Consider the following 14,153-nt stretch of genomic DNA (forward strand, 5'->3'; position numbering starts at 1 on the left):
CTGTGACGTCATGTCCTTGTCCTTGTCCCGTTTTTGAAATCAATTATTTTCATGAAACTATTTTTCACAATAAATTTTGATGGAACCACCATTAATACGTGTTTCAGGAATGAGGTCATTGCTCGCCATTGTAACACGGACTGGAGCATTGTATGAGTACAATACAATCTATCGATGTTTCAGGCTTAGAAACACAGAGCTTGTTTATCCCAATCTTTCTAGCTGGGTAACCTACAAGTGCTGTATGGGAGGTGAAGCATCTAGCGCGCCAACACGTTTATAGTTAGCTTGGCACTCTATTCGAGAAATCATTTGTCACTGATTAAAAAATTGCCTTAAATTGATCAATGAAACACATTTTATGTAAGTAATTACGTAATCAACAGTGATATTACATACATAGCTGATTTTGATATCGATATTAAAACAACATAAATATAAACTATTTTATTTGTCGTACACTGACCCAAGCTTTAAAACCTTACATACCTCCCAGCTACCTGGCCGTCATCATACGGCCCGATCCTAAGGTATATCATTGATTTTATCTTAAATCGTTGTCATTGTGTTTTCTGTGTGAATAGTCTTAACAAAAACGTCAGCATTTCCCTGAATGTTTCAATTCCATTTACCATCATTGATTTCAGCTAGACACTAATGAGCCACTCAATGTGATCCCCGCAATCTCTCAACACAACAGGCCAATAACACAAAAATATGTCCTTTCAACCACACAAAGCCAAAAAGCTTAGCGCCTAGATAGTCCAAACACCGCCTTGTTCCAACGTCATCCCTCAGGAATCTGACGCAAAACAAGAACTTGTCTTCTGCATCCATTGTAATACTCGGGACCCTGTATCTTTTTCTCTTTACACCCTTTTGAAATCTGCAACAATTTTTTGCTTTATGTGTCTCTCTTAGTAAGCTTTTTGAAACAATGTTGTTGTACAAGGCTTCTCTATTACCTGCACGCATGGATGTTCGTTCTAGATTAATATAATCTTCCTCTACCTTGAGAGTGTGATAGGGAAATCTCCAACCCGAGGAGTGATGCTTTTTGTTTGTCTAACCCGAGGCTCTGCCGAGGGTTAGACAACCAAGAATATCACCCCGAGCGTTATAGATTTCTCTGTCACACCCTCAACGTAGGGGATGATTGTTTATCTCCCATCCCATTATTTCAGTCACAACTCCACCGACAGTAGTGTAAACAAAAACACATGTGGGGTATGAATATCGTCATTCACTTTTGATGACGTCACAATTAACGGTGACACATTTCAATGACGTCACAATTGAACACGTGCTAATCGGCACGAGACTATCTCCCCCTAGGGGGTGACAAGCTGATCTTTCCCGGCTAAAACGGTATACACACCTGTGAAAGGTGGGAGAAAGTTATCACCCTTCGGTTGAGAACGTTGCAGGTTTGGGAATGCTATTAAAATATTAGTCACTGCATAATTGTAGGAGACAACCAAAGTTGGAGGTCCAGCACGGTCAGTTATCTCCTTCTCCGTCCTCTGTTTTGGGAACACAGATGAAATTGAAGAATTTGTCTGCATCAATACTTGGGTGCTATTTTCGCCTTTTACCATTCACTTTCACTTCTCCCTTTGCAAACCTATCCTAACATAATATTATTGTCATGATGATGATGATGAAGATGACGCTGTAATGTTCTTCAGGATAAATATTAAGCACTGACTTTACAAACAGTATTTGTGTTCGTTTTCATTCACCAAATATACATTTTACCACGTTAAAAAACACACAGCTACAACAGTGCAAGCATGTCTTTCACAGAGAAAATAGAAAATGGTATTTTCGTTTAATACCCGAGTCTTTCGTACATACACATGGAAAACTCAAATAGCAAATATCTGTCCAAACGAATGCTGAAAGATGATCATATCAACATTCCATAGGAAACTTTTCTATAGATCTGTTGGATGATTTGCTAGTCTTATCCAAATATGTATTTGAAAAAAACAATAAGAAAAAATGGCGAGAAACGTCTAAAAATAGCAACACCTAGGTCTATAGCCAGCTCGGCTACGAGGCACAATTTTGTAGGTTTATTAACCAATCATGGCATAATGATGTGTGACGCTGTTAGTCCCTGCCCAAAGAGACAGGGATCATCTAATGTACTCTCAAGTATGACAATTTGTGTACAACCAACAGCTTCCTGAGTGTGTTATGCTGGTTCATGATGATTTGATTCCCAAACAACTTGGAAGATATATTTACTCCTGCTTTTCTTCGCACCAATTTTATTATAATGCATTTCTCGGTTGTGATTCACGAGATTTTTCACAGCAAATTACATCCCATAAAAAAATCCTGAAGTTGCAAAGGCGTGAAGTGGGTAAAATACTAAATATTAAATGACGAATATGAGTTATTCACTTTGCTTCCAAAACCTGTATTGGTTTGATGGAAACAAACGAACACATTTCATAAAACACGAAGCTCTTAAAAATAATCAATGATACAAGCGAACAGTATTAACAACAAAACTTCACCTAATGCTGTATAACCATACACAAGTTATTTATCTCTATATATTCAAGCATGGGAACGCTGTGCTAAACTCCACAATTTCCTGTCATTTTTCATAATCAATTTAAACATCAAAAGTGTTTGAAGCCCAGGTCAGTCGTGAAGTTTAGAACGTTTAACAGCCCCAGAGGACAGTGAGGCCTGGAGAGTTTAACAGTCCTGGACAACAATATAGAGTGTCAAACAGTACCGGTCGGTCGTGAAGTCTTAAGCGTTTGACATACATGGAGGGCAGTGAAATCTGCAGAGTTTAACAGCCATTGGCAACAGTAAGGTTTAGAGTGTCAAACAGCACAAGTTGGTCGTGCAATCTTAAGCAATTGACAGGCGCGTATGGAAGTCTAGATATTGTGTCTTGAGTCTTGGTCTTGCTTTTCTGACATTGTTGAAATCCTGGGGTACAGGCAGATACGGATTCGTCTGCTGACGAGGGAGCCAATTTCAGACAGACCTACCACAGTACTGGGTCTTAAAATGATAGCGAATATTTTATCTACCCATTGATTGTCGACATCATTTGGTGTTATATATTTGTATGCACAACAAATGTTCTATTCAGTTGCATATGTTTTATTTGAAATAAATCAAAATTAAGAGCACTCGGACAGATACCTTCGGTAATGTGCTTAAAAATTCATCAAGTTGATTTGACCTATTTACCTCATATGATTCTTATGTCAGTATTGCAGCCTGATATCAATGTCATATATTTTTCCATATTTCAGTCATAATTCCTTGGGTGCCACCAAACAGTGATTATGTAGAAAAAAATTACCAGGACGATAATTGAACCGGTTTCCATAGACATATAAGGTAATTACACCTAAGTAGAAAATAACATGCGTGCATGCCAGGTAGACCAATATTTGTACAACCATATCAAGAGGCAATGATTTCCGTAATTTTCCAATGAACCGATCTGCCAGACGATAAGAGGAATGCAGGGTGTTTCGTTACCGGATACATCAGTGGATAGCTCTGATAGCGGGGACCATTACAGGGTGGCACGAACGTCTGTTGAGTGTTAGAGATCTGTTGATTGGGTTACGACATGTTTATGACTTGATGAAGCAGCCGATAGATTGTGAGTTGACACTGACTAATCAGTTAAATGAGTTATTAAATGCCAAATTATTTCAGAATATATGAATGAATATGAACGTTGACCCAGTTAGGGCTCTATATTGAATTGATATAATATTTACAGGCATATAATACGTTAGCCGAGTAAAAAACATATCTCATGTTCGCAGAAAAGGCAGGCAGAAAGTACACAAGATAAGACCGTGGATATATATACTTACAGGCAACAAAGAAAAGAAATTTTCTAAATGTCTACAGGAAGGGTCAGACTTACAGACATTTAAAATGTCAGTGGAGACAAAAGTGCCAAATATCTGCAAAAACGGAACAGAAATACACAGAATACTAACAGGCATAGTAAACCCCAACGGAGAAAAACAGCATTGTCTAATGTCTACAGGAATGGCTAGAAATACACTAGGGAACAGAATGAAGCATTACAGCCATATAAAACGTCAGAGGAGAAATCAAAATCTTGCCAAATGTGCACAAAAAGGGCCAGAAATACACTTACAGAAAAATAGTTACAGGTATTAAAAACAAGATATACATAAGGTGACATAATGAAACATTGCAGCCAAGTAAAAGGTTAGCAGAGAAGGAAAATCTCGACAAATGTCCACAGGAAAGCCCAGAAATACACTTATAGAAAGAATACTTTCAGGCATCTAAAACATAAGCGGTGAAGAAAAACTTTTTCGAAATAAATTCAGGCATATAAAAAAGAAAACCTTATCAAAAGATGACGGAAAGGTTCATAAAACACTAAGTTGACCTCAAATAAATATTTTACTCACTGGCATACAAAACGTCAGCAGATGGGAAAAAACCCGTATTATATATGTTGACAGGATAGGCTATTAATACACAGATATATTTAGATATTACGTAAAACGTGAAATAATGAATGGTGCTTTTTTGGATGGTAGGAAAAATCCATTTAAATGTGTTGACTGTGTTGAGCATGAATGAGCTTTAACCTCATTGAAGTAAAATATGAAGTAGCATAATTTCAGAATGGCGTCATCATTGACGACAATATCGAAAAAAATATGTACACAAAAATAGAAATGTAGCTAAGGCAATTTCATAATCGCTGCTTTTTCTATATAGGGATCGTTTACAAAAGGTGTATTAGGATGTTGAATACTGCAGCAAATGATATGTCGTTGAATCGAACAAATGGTGAATAATATTTTAAAGTTATGAACATTTTTGTATGCCTTATTTTCAGCTGATTTATTTTGAATTCCCATATATTACGAGTTAGCTTTTCATTTTTCTAATACAAATTACTTCCTAGTAGATGCGTAAAATTGTCCTTAATCATATTGAACGGGTATTGAACAACTGTGTCTTGTTATCATTTTAAAGCCCATTACATATCAATGTGTAATTTATCTACCTGACAGTATACAAGAAAAAACATAATCAATATTAAAAACTGACGTTTTGTTATGTTTCCATTGTAAATTAAATAATTAACAAAACATTCTCATTTTAGTCAAAGAATCTATCGCAGGCCTTAAACCATCTCTGAGTCATCGTATATCCATATTGATAACATATATCACTTTTCACGTTTTTGTTTAACATCTCTAAATAATAGCATGAAAACAAATATTGATCAAAAACGTTCTGGAATAAATTATTGATTTTATAGTTCAGCTCATTGTATACTTCATTTGCTAAAGAATTCACGTCGCTAGCACTTGGTGACCACATAAACATAAGCTAACGGTGCATCGCATGAATTGTCACGAATTTCCTGAAAACCATATTGAGAAGGCCTCAGGGACCTGGAGATGAATGGCAGTATACTTAACATACACATGTAAGTAATCAATCGTCACGAATACCCTGATAAATAATGTACACATGACTCCAACAAGATCTACTAATTTGTAAGTGTACTCGGTAGATATTCTATACGGTGGTTAAGTAACAGATCAGATATGAGTACCTTCATACATAATAAACGGGAAAAAACAGTAACATTTTACCAATGTTTAATTATTTTTCTGATATCTTCTCCTTTAGAGATAAGGAATGTTCCGCATTATCATGCCATTTAATACCGATATACATGTATGTTATGAGAATGTGTCTTGAATATTTTTCCCAAGGGGATTGATTGTTGAGATAAAACACGAGGAAGAAAAAAACATTCTATCCACCTATTATAACATTTGAAGAAGTTTTTCTTTCTTTCTTTCTTTCTTTCTTTCCTTCTTTCTTTCTTTCTTTTCTTTCTTTCTTTCTTTCTTTCTTTCTTTCTTTCTTTCTTTCTTTCAACTCTCAAAAACAAAACAAAAATAGTTTCTTCAACACTACCCAGCGGTCGCCATCTTACAATATCTTTAAAAAGAATTTCTTAAATTTTGTTTACTTATATAAGAATCTTTTTCAACATAAATACAAAAATACAAACATAAATTGGAATGAAAGACTTGTGACATATGGAGATGAGAGAAATAGGGTGTATTATTGTAAACAAAATAAGGTATGGTGAAAGAAAAAAGAAATATAAGACGGGAAGGTATAGGATGTAACGTTGGTATGAGAGCGGTATGGAGTATACAATACCTCTTACGTGAGGACAATAGATTGTAGGGGAAGCTGAATGAACGGTCTCTCAACCCTAGCAGTTTCCATATATACATATATACATCCATACAGACTGAGTGAATACACATTGTGTCGTTAAAAACTTTCTGAGGTGATTTTTCAAGTAAGTTAATCTACGAATTTACTCTGAACTCCTTGAAACTTTTACATTTGTACTCGTAAAAAACAGATCCTTTATATGAAATCTCAGGGTTTTTTAGTGATTCGTCACGCTGTATATGGACGTCTAATTTGATTGATGTGCAGACGAATATAGTTCCTTTGTACATGTACTCTATAATTCAATATAACCATTTTTGTCAAATTATTCTCTAATTCTGAAATCGTGTTCACATCTACATGAATGAATAGTCCTCCACCGAAACCATAATAAATATCTTTTTACATTATGTTTTAACTCATTTGCCTATCATTAATATTTTTTATCTTTACGTGTTTGAAATCCTTAAGCTTTAAAAACAGGTTTTCAGATTGTACAGAAACATAACAATGCCTATATGTTACCCATAAATTCATAGTACATATTACACCTAGTGTGATGGGGATATTGATTTCGCTACTTAAGTATCTTACAGAGTTATTGTCGAATCGATGTGACAAGCCCGGCCGTAATAATTAACAATTAGCGAATGACAAACGATGTTAATAACCCTGCTCGATATTAAGCGCTCGTTGTAAAATTGTCGAGACAAATTTACTTAACATGAAAAAATGTGGAAATATTTGGGTTGTCCGTCCTATTAACAGCTATGGTCATTTGATGACGTGCCAGGTTTTAGAGGTGGAGGAAAGCTGGAGTACCCGGAGAAAAAACATCGACCTGGGGACAGCACCTTGCGACTGCCCGAAGTAGGTTTAGAGCTCACAACCCATTGGAGTAGGGCTAGTGATCGTAAAAGTTCAGACGCCCCAACTACTCAACATGAAATAGATCAATATGGCATTATTTTTACACAGGACAAAAATCAACGTCAGTACACACCAACAGCAATAGGAGCTAAAGAGACGCATACATAATAACGTATGTTAAGGTGAAGGGTCCAAGCTCTCTTTACATATACAACAAAGGAGAGTTCCACTTCGGTGGGAATTTTTCAGACGCACTTAATTGTCCATCCAATAAAGAAAAGAACAAAAAACGAACGACATATATTTAGGGAACAACCCTGCTGTGTTTTGAAAATTTTAGTCGGTATATCGTAATTATACTGCCATACTGAAACTAAAATTAAGAAATAAAGCTGATACAGAGAAGCAAGTTATACACTAGTGTACTTCATAATGTAAGAATACTGCAGATAATCTGTGTATAAAGACAGCAAAGTTTGGCATCAGCTCCATCTTTCACTTGCAATTAAAAAAAGTGGACACATTTAACTGTGTCATAGTACAACATGTGAGGTACATTGGGATGCATATTGACTGGGAAAGGGCCAAACTTCTTGATATGGAGAGGAAGACGATTCCATAGAAAAGACTCCCTCGAAAGGTACCAGGGGAGATACCGGGTACCATCCATGTACATGTTGCTTTAAAACCATGTGACCAATAAGTCTGATATGGTACCATCTATACAAGTTTTCGTCTGAAGTATATCAAGGATCAAGTCCTCGTGCAGACAGGGCTATAGTTGTTTTTTAAAATTCAATATGTAAATGCAAAAATAACTATACACACTACTAAAAATATTACTCAATTCCAGCATCTTAAATCCAAATTGGTTTCCAAAAAAAATCCATAAAAGTATTCAACTATTCAAACGTGTTCTTTTCACGTTGTTCGAATTTGGGTATAAAACAATTTTCTATTTTTAACTTCGAAACATTATATTTTAAAGACATTAGTCAACACCAGGAACGGATTTTAAGAATTCGTATTACAGTACGTTAGAATTTAACACACTAACAAATAATTAATACTTCGGAACAAGATCAATGTGTTTTAAAAAAAAGCTATAAAATCAATTTCAAATTTTCATTAAAATATATGTTTATAAAAATAAATTAGCTAAAATCTCCAAGTTGCCGACGTTATCTCAAAAACAGCAATACATATTCCGCTTCGAGATCATGGTAAACTATTGTAATTTAATTCTTGAATCTATTGGTTTGCGAAAAGTTCGAGCATTCAATTCCGGTTCTCACAGACCACCATTGTTATGGAGTCTATTTATAACAGAGGTGCATGTTTTAAGTTATATAATACTACACAAGACTTCATTATATAGTAATAACTTTCTCTGTGGAAAATTGAATGTTACATACACCCACATATGAAACTTTGTATTGCTTCCAAAACGCTTATTTTCAGACATTTCTCTTTTTCGAACATCTTACCACATGTATCAGACAAATATCTGAACAAAATACAATTTATACAGTTACAAAAAAAGAGCGATAATGAATAAAAATTGTTGAAATGGACATAAAGAAATCACAGGAAAACCTTTACATGATGTGTGTTCCATTCAAGTATTAGTTTAGTCTATAGATATTGTCGAAATCTAGAACTACGTCCTTTTGAATTATGTTTTAGAAATGTCACATAACCGTCATTAATTGGGAAACATTCAAAGTTTGTCATAATAGTCATCTTAATGTGACAGGTCCAGGAGCGTTTTGGAAATGAGAACGGATAAGCATTTGTTGCATAAAAATAAATATGTGTTTATAACAACCAAGTTATGCATATCTGTTAATGGTATGCTGGGCGATCTAACATGTATGATTGCATAAGTACATCAGAATCGCACAGAAGTCAAACTTTGATCGATTTCATGTCTGTATCAATATTTTTGCATATATTGAGTATGGATCATAATTAATTTCCTTATGTCTTAGACGTTTTGACGTTGGTATGGAAACTCCTTCTTGTGAACTGATGCTTCGGTAATATCTTTGTTCTATTTGTTGTCATATAACCTGATCAATTCAATAGACAGACAAAGGCTATTTCCCCTGTTAAAATTACCTTGCAGATATGAAGTGATTTAATACAAAGGACCCTTTCCCCTAGAAATTATCGTCTAATTGAATTTACAATCTACAGAAATTTCTTTGAACCTCTGGATTTGATCAAATTGTCATGAGTGCTTTCTCCTTAAAAAGGCGTCCATTAATTAAACGACAGGCTTTCGTAAAGTAAATGCGCATCCTTATTGACTATGAAAAGGACAAAGAAAACCGAAGCGTAAGGAAATCGTAATTTGATTTCGAAATTGATGAAACAAAACAAATCCTGAATAAAGGAAATTTATAACTTTAGATCATTCATTAAGTACAGAAGGAGTAAGACCATGTGTTCCAGAAGAGTAAGTGTCTCTATCGTCATCGTCACACCGCTGACATTTAAATCTAGGTTAAGTAATACTAGAAACACTAATAAGCATACAAAAACTAAGGAATTGCCGAAGGAATTTAAATAGATCCTGACTGCAGCCATTACTCTTGCAAATAGGCTTCATAACCCTGCCTATCTCAACATATTGAGTGGTAATTTTGTCTGTCAGTATGCGACAGCTATCACGGAAAACTGATATTGTGAAATCGTGACATCGTTGGATAACATATCTTCTGAAGGGAATTAAGGAAACTGGAAAAAATACCTTCATTATTTCATTCTGCAGGTTCCAAAACGAATTGATTTAAACTGTTTATGGATACATGTTTTGCAAATGAAGTTGTCTGAACGATGAATGACGTTCTGGCGTCACAAGAAGTGGGTATATATTTATTTTTTTATTAATAACAGCGACACGCTTCTTTATAAGAACTCCTAATGACGAGTTTCACGCAGCAAGAGTTTCTGAACCATATTTGTTAATAAAGTTTCTCTCGCTGATAACAAGTATGTATTATCATTAAGTGGTAGCTATTGACCTTGATGTATGAAACTATCAGCGAAATTGCATTTAAAAAAAAGGCCAAATACAAGAATTAGTAAAATGTGTTCGACAGAATAGGAAAAAACAGAAATCGAACAATCATAATAACAATCTTTTGTCGAACAATGTACGTTAATCAGATGAATACATATTCAGACTGATGATCTATCAATGGAAAGAGAATATGAAAGAGAACAATTGAGAGTGACATTGGTAATTAAGTGTACAAGAATGTGATATATAGTGATATACTTACATATAAGTTATTTCAAACCCTTGTGAAATCATCGTTTCAGCATGTTTCAGAGGTTGTTTCGTTAAAACAAAAATGTCCTCATGACAACAAATCTTCTTATTTCAATCCTTTTGTGTTGTCCTCATAAAATCGTTTTCCTGTATCCAGTATACTTCATAGCTCACCTTACTTACACATGTTTAACTATATTGTATTTCAGTGGATACCTGGGAATGTGTATCAATATATTTAACAATACCCTGCGGGCTCCAATAAGTACGCTTACTAAGTGTCAATAATTAAACAGCCTTTGTTAATACTAACGCCAGAAAAATCAACACCCTTCACATTCGACTTTCCATGGAAAATCAGCATCACGTCAACACAGTCTGAAAATGGTTCACAATAAGAAATGACCCGTTCGAAAATGGACATCGTTTTGTAGTGTCAATAACTATCGCCGTTGTTTGATGAAACAAACATTCCAGTGCTGTTTTCAAATGTTGCTTGTAGAATGTTGGTCAGCGTTTGGTGTCAACGGACAGTAAACTCTACTGTCAGTTCTTTGTGAACAACTTCGTGTCATGAACGGATCCGGTAACAAGTATGCCATGTGAAACGGACGGATTCACCCCAACACTCTCTATTTGCTAAATGTATTTTGTTTTTTCAGAATAATAGCCATGGCAGACAATGAGATGGATAATAAACTTGTTCCGATACATCACGCCGGACAGTTTCATTTGTGATCTGTGGCACTGTGGTACCGAGAAATCGTGCCAGATACATATTTTCAGGAAATTTCTATACAGAAATATATCGATTTTCCATGTTATAAGTTATTAACACCCATAATACAGTTGACAACAATGTTTTATTCTATTCCGACATATTTTAGGACAGTTTCACACAATATGATACAGATGTACGAGGAGGTAGCACATCTGGTTTTTACCTTAGTTTGTTTGCACATCAAAGAGTATTGGTAAAGTTAATGTATGTCCATCTCTTTACATAAGGCAGACACGCCCAGTCTACTGTTGTGTACAGACTAGAGTAGATACCTTTAACCTCAATTGTTTTTGCCTGTTGTTATATTGTTTGACTTTATTGAATTATTGACAGTTACACGAGTCACCACCCACTCAATGACAGTATTGATGTTAAAGTGTATGTTTACCTTACCATATACCTAGGCCCGGATACTCAAAGCTTAGTTAGAGTAAACCAGAGGTTAGGGGAAAAGTAAAAATAGGAATACTAAAAACAATCAAGAACATTTGATGTTTCTTCATCGCTATAGATATGTTGAGACAAATAAGATTAATGAATTTTGAGAATTCATTTTGCTACGACAGTTCTTGCCTAGTATTTACGATAATTTTGAATTTTTCACTAGCCATTGGTTAAAGTTAACTATCCTTTGAGTAGCTAGGGCCGATACTCTGCTGGATTCGTGTTGTATAGGTTGTCATAACCTTAATTAAACGTTCAATCACATTTGAAAATCCAATCGCTTGAAACATTTGCGGAATCATGGGTACTTGTGTGTATATTTTATCTCAGTGTGACTCATTCAGCCAATAAAGTATTGAGAAACCGAAACTTGTTGTATGAAGCTTAAACACGTCTTCAGTTTCTATCAAGTGATTTTTATAAAAGGCTTTCGGTAAAAGTAAAAATATGACGTATATTATTTGTTGATGATGAGCCATATAATAATGTGTGTGCTAAATTTTAGTTTTCATAATTGAAATAAAACTAGAATTCTAAAATTTAATTCTAAATATGTGTTAAAGCTTATGCCCTAGTAAGAAGTTGAGTCGGGTTAATATGATAGAATCAATAATGATTCGTGTACAATGGCTTCCAACATCGGCGGTTTCTTTGATGTCCCTAACAGATCGATTGTACGTGCTAAAAGAGGATGCCTTTGAATTTAGCTATTTTCATTCAGTGAATTGTTATGTAAATTTGTAGTAAATTTTAAATGTAAAATGATACTTAGTCGTGTGAGCTGTACTGAGTATTCTCCCTTGAAATCGATATCGAGAACCTATTTGTTATATATTTAAGAAAATTAATTAAGTCGCCTAGTACTAATATTGATTGACGTATTGGTAAGACGTATCGATATGGTAAACACGGCTAGTATTTTGGTCAATGTTTTGAATGTTGTTGCACTTCATCGCCCGATGAGTATTGACTTTATACACAGCAGGAGATATCCAAGAAATGTTCATGAGAAATTTAGGAAAGCTGAGACCTGTGTAAGTTTGCTCAGATACTGAATTTAATTAATAAATATACGCTTAAAGAAAGAATATATGCGTTTTTGTGAAATCAAATCTTTGAAAACGTTGTTTTAAGCTGTCTTTTAAAGAAGTATGTGCGAAAATTTAGTGGTCTATAGTTGTATGTTACTATGAACTATTTCAGACAGTGAGATATGGGTCATGTATTGGATTTGTTTGAAAAGTCACATGACCCCATTCTTCGTGGAAAATCGCAAAGAATTCATGGGAACGTTATTTATTAAGATTAGATTAGATATCTATTTCAATGGAAAAATGGAATAAAGTCTCTGTTTTAGTTCAAATCGTCCATTCAACTTTAAATGTTTTGACGAAGGACTCAAACACTTGTGATCTTTTCAAAAACTACTGGTAAAAACGGCGATTTAGGATTTGATCTTAGGTGAATGAGAGAGATCCCCCCATTTTTTCTTTTTACCCATAGTCCACTGAGAAATCAGGCAACTGAACCTCAAGAAATATATTGTCCATCAGGAACTCTTTAGGACCATTTAGCATGTCCTTTGTCGTATTCATTGCATTTTTACAAAGTAGTTTATCGAAGTTTGCCTTTCTCGGAAAAGAAGCTCTCACAATCAAGAACGGCATCTTCATTACTTCATTATGATTAAGAAAATATGAAAATAAGATATTTGTTTCCCAGCTTGACTTTGTCCACATGTGCAAAGAAATAAAAGTACACGAATTAGTTTTTCAATTGTCATGGACTCTTCAGTGGATATTTTGGTAACAGGAAGCAGCACATTTTTATGAAAAGCTCCTATTGTTTCAATGTTTGAAGCATTAAACCATTGAGCCTAGTTTTATATTATAGGTCTTTACTTAAATTAATGATTAAGGGAGAAGTGCTTCACCCTGTTGCAGACAGTGAGCACATATTATAATTACAAGGAGTTTGCATGCTACAAGGCGCTTCACTGTAACCTTTCTTTTTATTTCTAAATTATTGACATTTAAATTGGATCTCTTGTATGTCCTTCTGTTGCAAGGATGTTATATTGAGCTTTTGTCTTTCAAAGCTCCCATGTAATTACTTTTTGTTTTGTAAATATCCGTTTTTTAATATGATCTGAAGTGTTTGCATCATTTTCAAATTAAAACAGAGAGAACCGACAATCTAAAGTTTACACTCTAATAGTATATGATACTCCTGCTTATTTAAACACGATCTTTTTTCGACCTGTTCAAATCGACCCGGTTACCATAGTACCCAGCAATGCCTAGTTTTGAATAAGAAAATCTATTCTTACTCAGTGTATTTGACCAACTGTAACAAGGGAAAAAACGAGTTCAATACTGGTCAAAATTTAAATGTACATTTTGTTTAGAGTTAGGACGTATTTTTTGTAGTAATCCATGACAACGTTGGGAATCCAAAGCAAAGCAGATTAGTATTCCTGAAGCGCATCACGTGGTAAATCGAACATTTAACTTTAGACAAAAA

General features: G+C 34.6%; 1 protein-coding gene across 3 annotated transcripts in view; it reads right to left on the minus strand.

The window, feature by feature from the left end:
• Nucleotides 1-14,153, minus strand: part of LOC110463600 (serine/arginine repetitive matrix protein 2-like) — a 57,816-nt gene that overhangs the window by 23,733 nt on the left and 19,930 nt on the right. Inside the window, exon 1 of one of the 3 annotated variants that reach the window (XM_021518341.1) lies at nucleotides 10,416-10,477. The exons of the other annotated variants lie outside the window; for them this stretch is intronic. The gene's annotated coding sequence lies outside the window, so the exon portion shown is untranslated. Of the gene's footprint in view, nucleotides 1-10,415; nucleotides 10,478-14,153 lie in introns of those variants that run through there. 3 annotated transcript variants of the gene reach the window in all.

The sequence above is a fragment of the Mizuhopecten yessoensis genome, unplaced genomic scaffold (assembly GCF_002113885.1).
Source record: "Mizuhopecten yessoensis strain PY_sf001 unplaced genomic scaffold, ASM211388v2 scaffold10917, whole genome shotgun sequence".
Classification (NCBI taxonomy): Eukaryota; Metazoa; Mollusca; class Bivalvia; order Pectinida; family Pectinidae; genus Mizuhopecten; species Mizuhopecten yessoensis.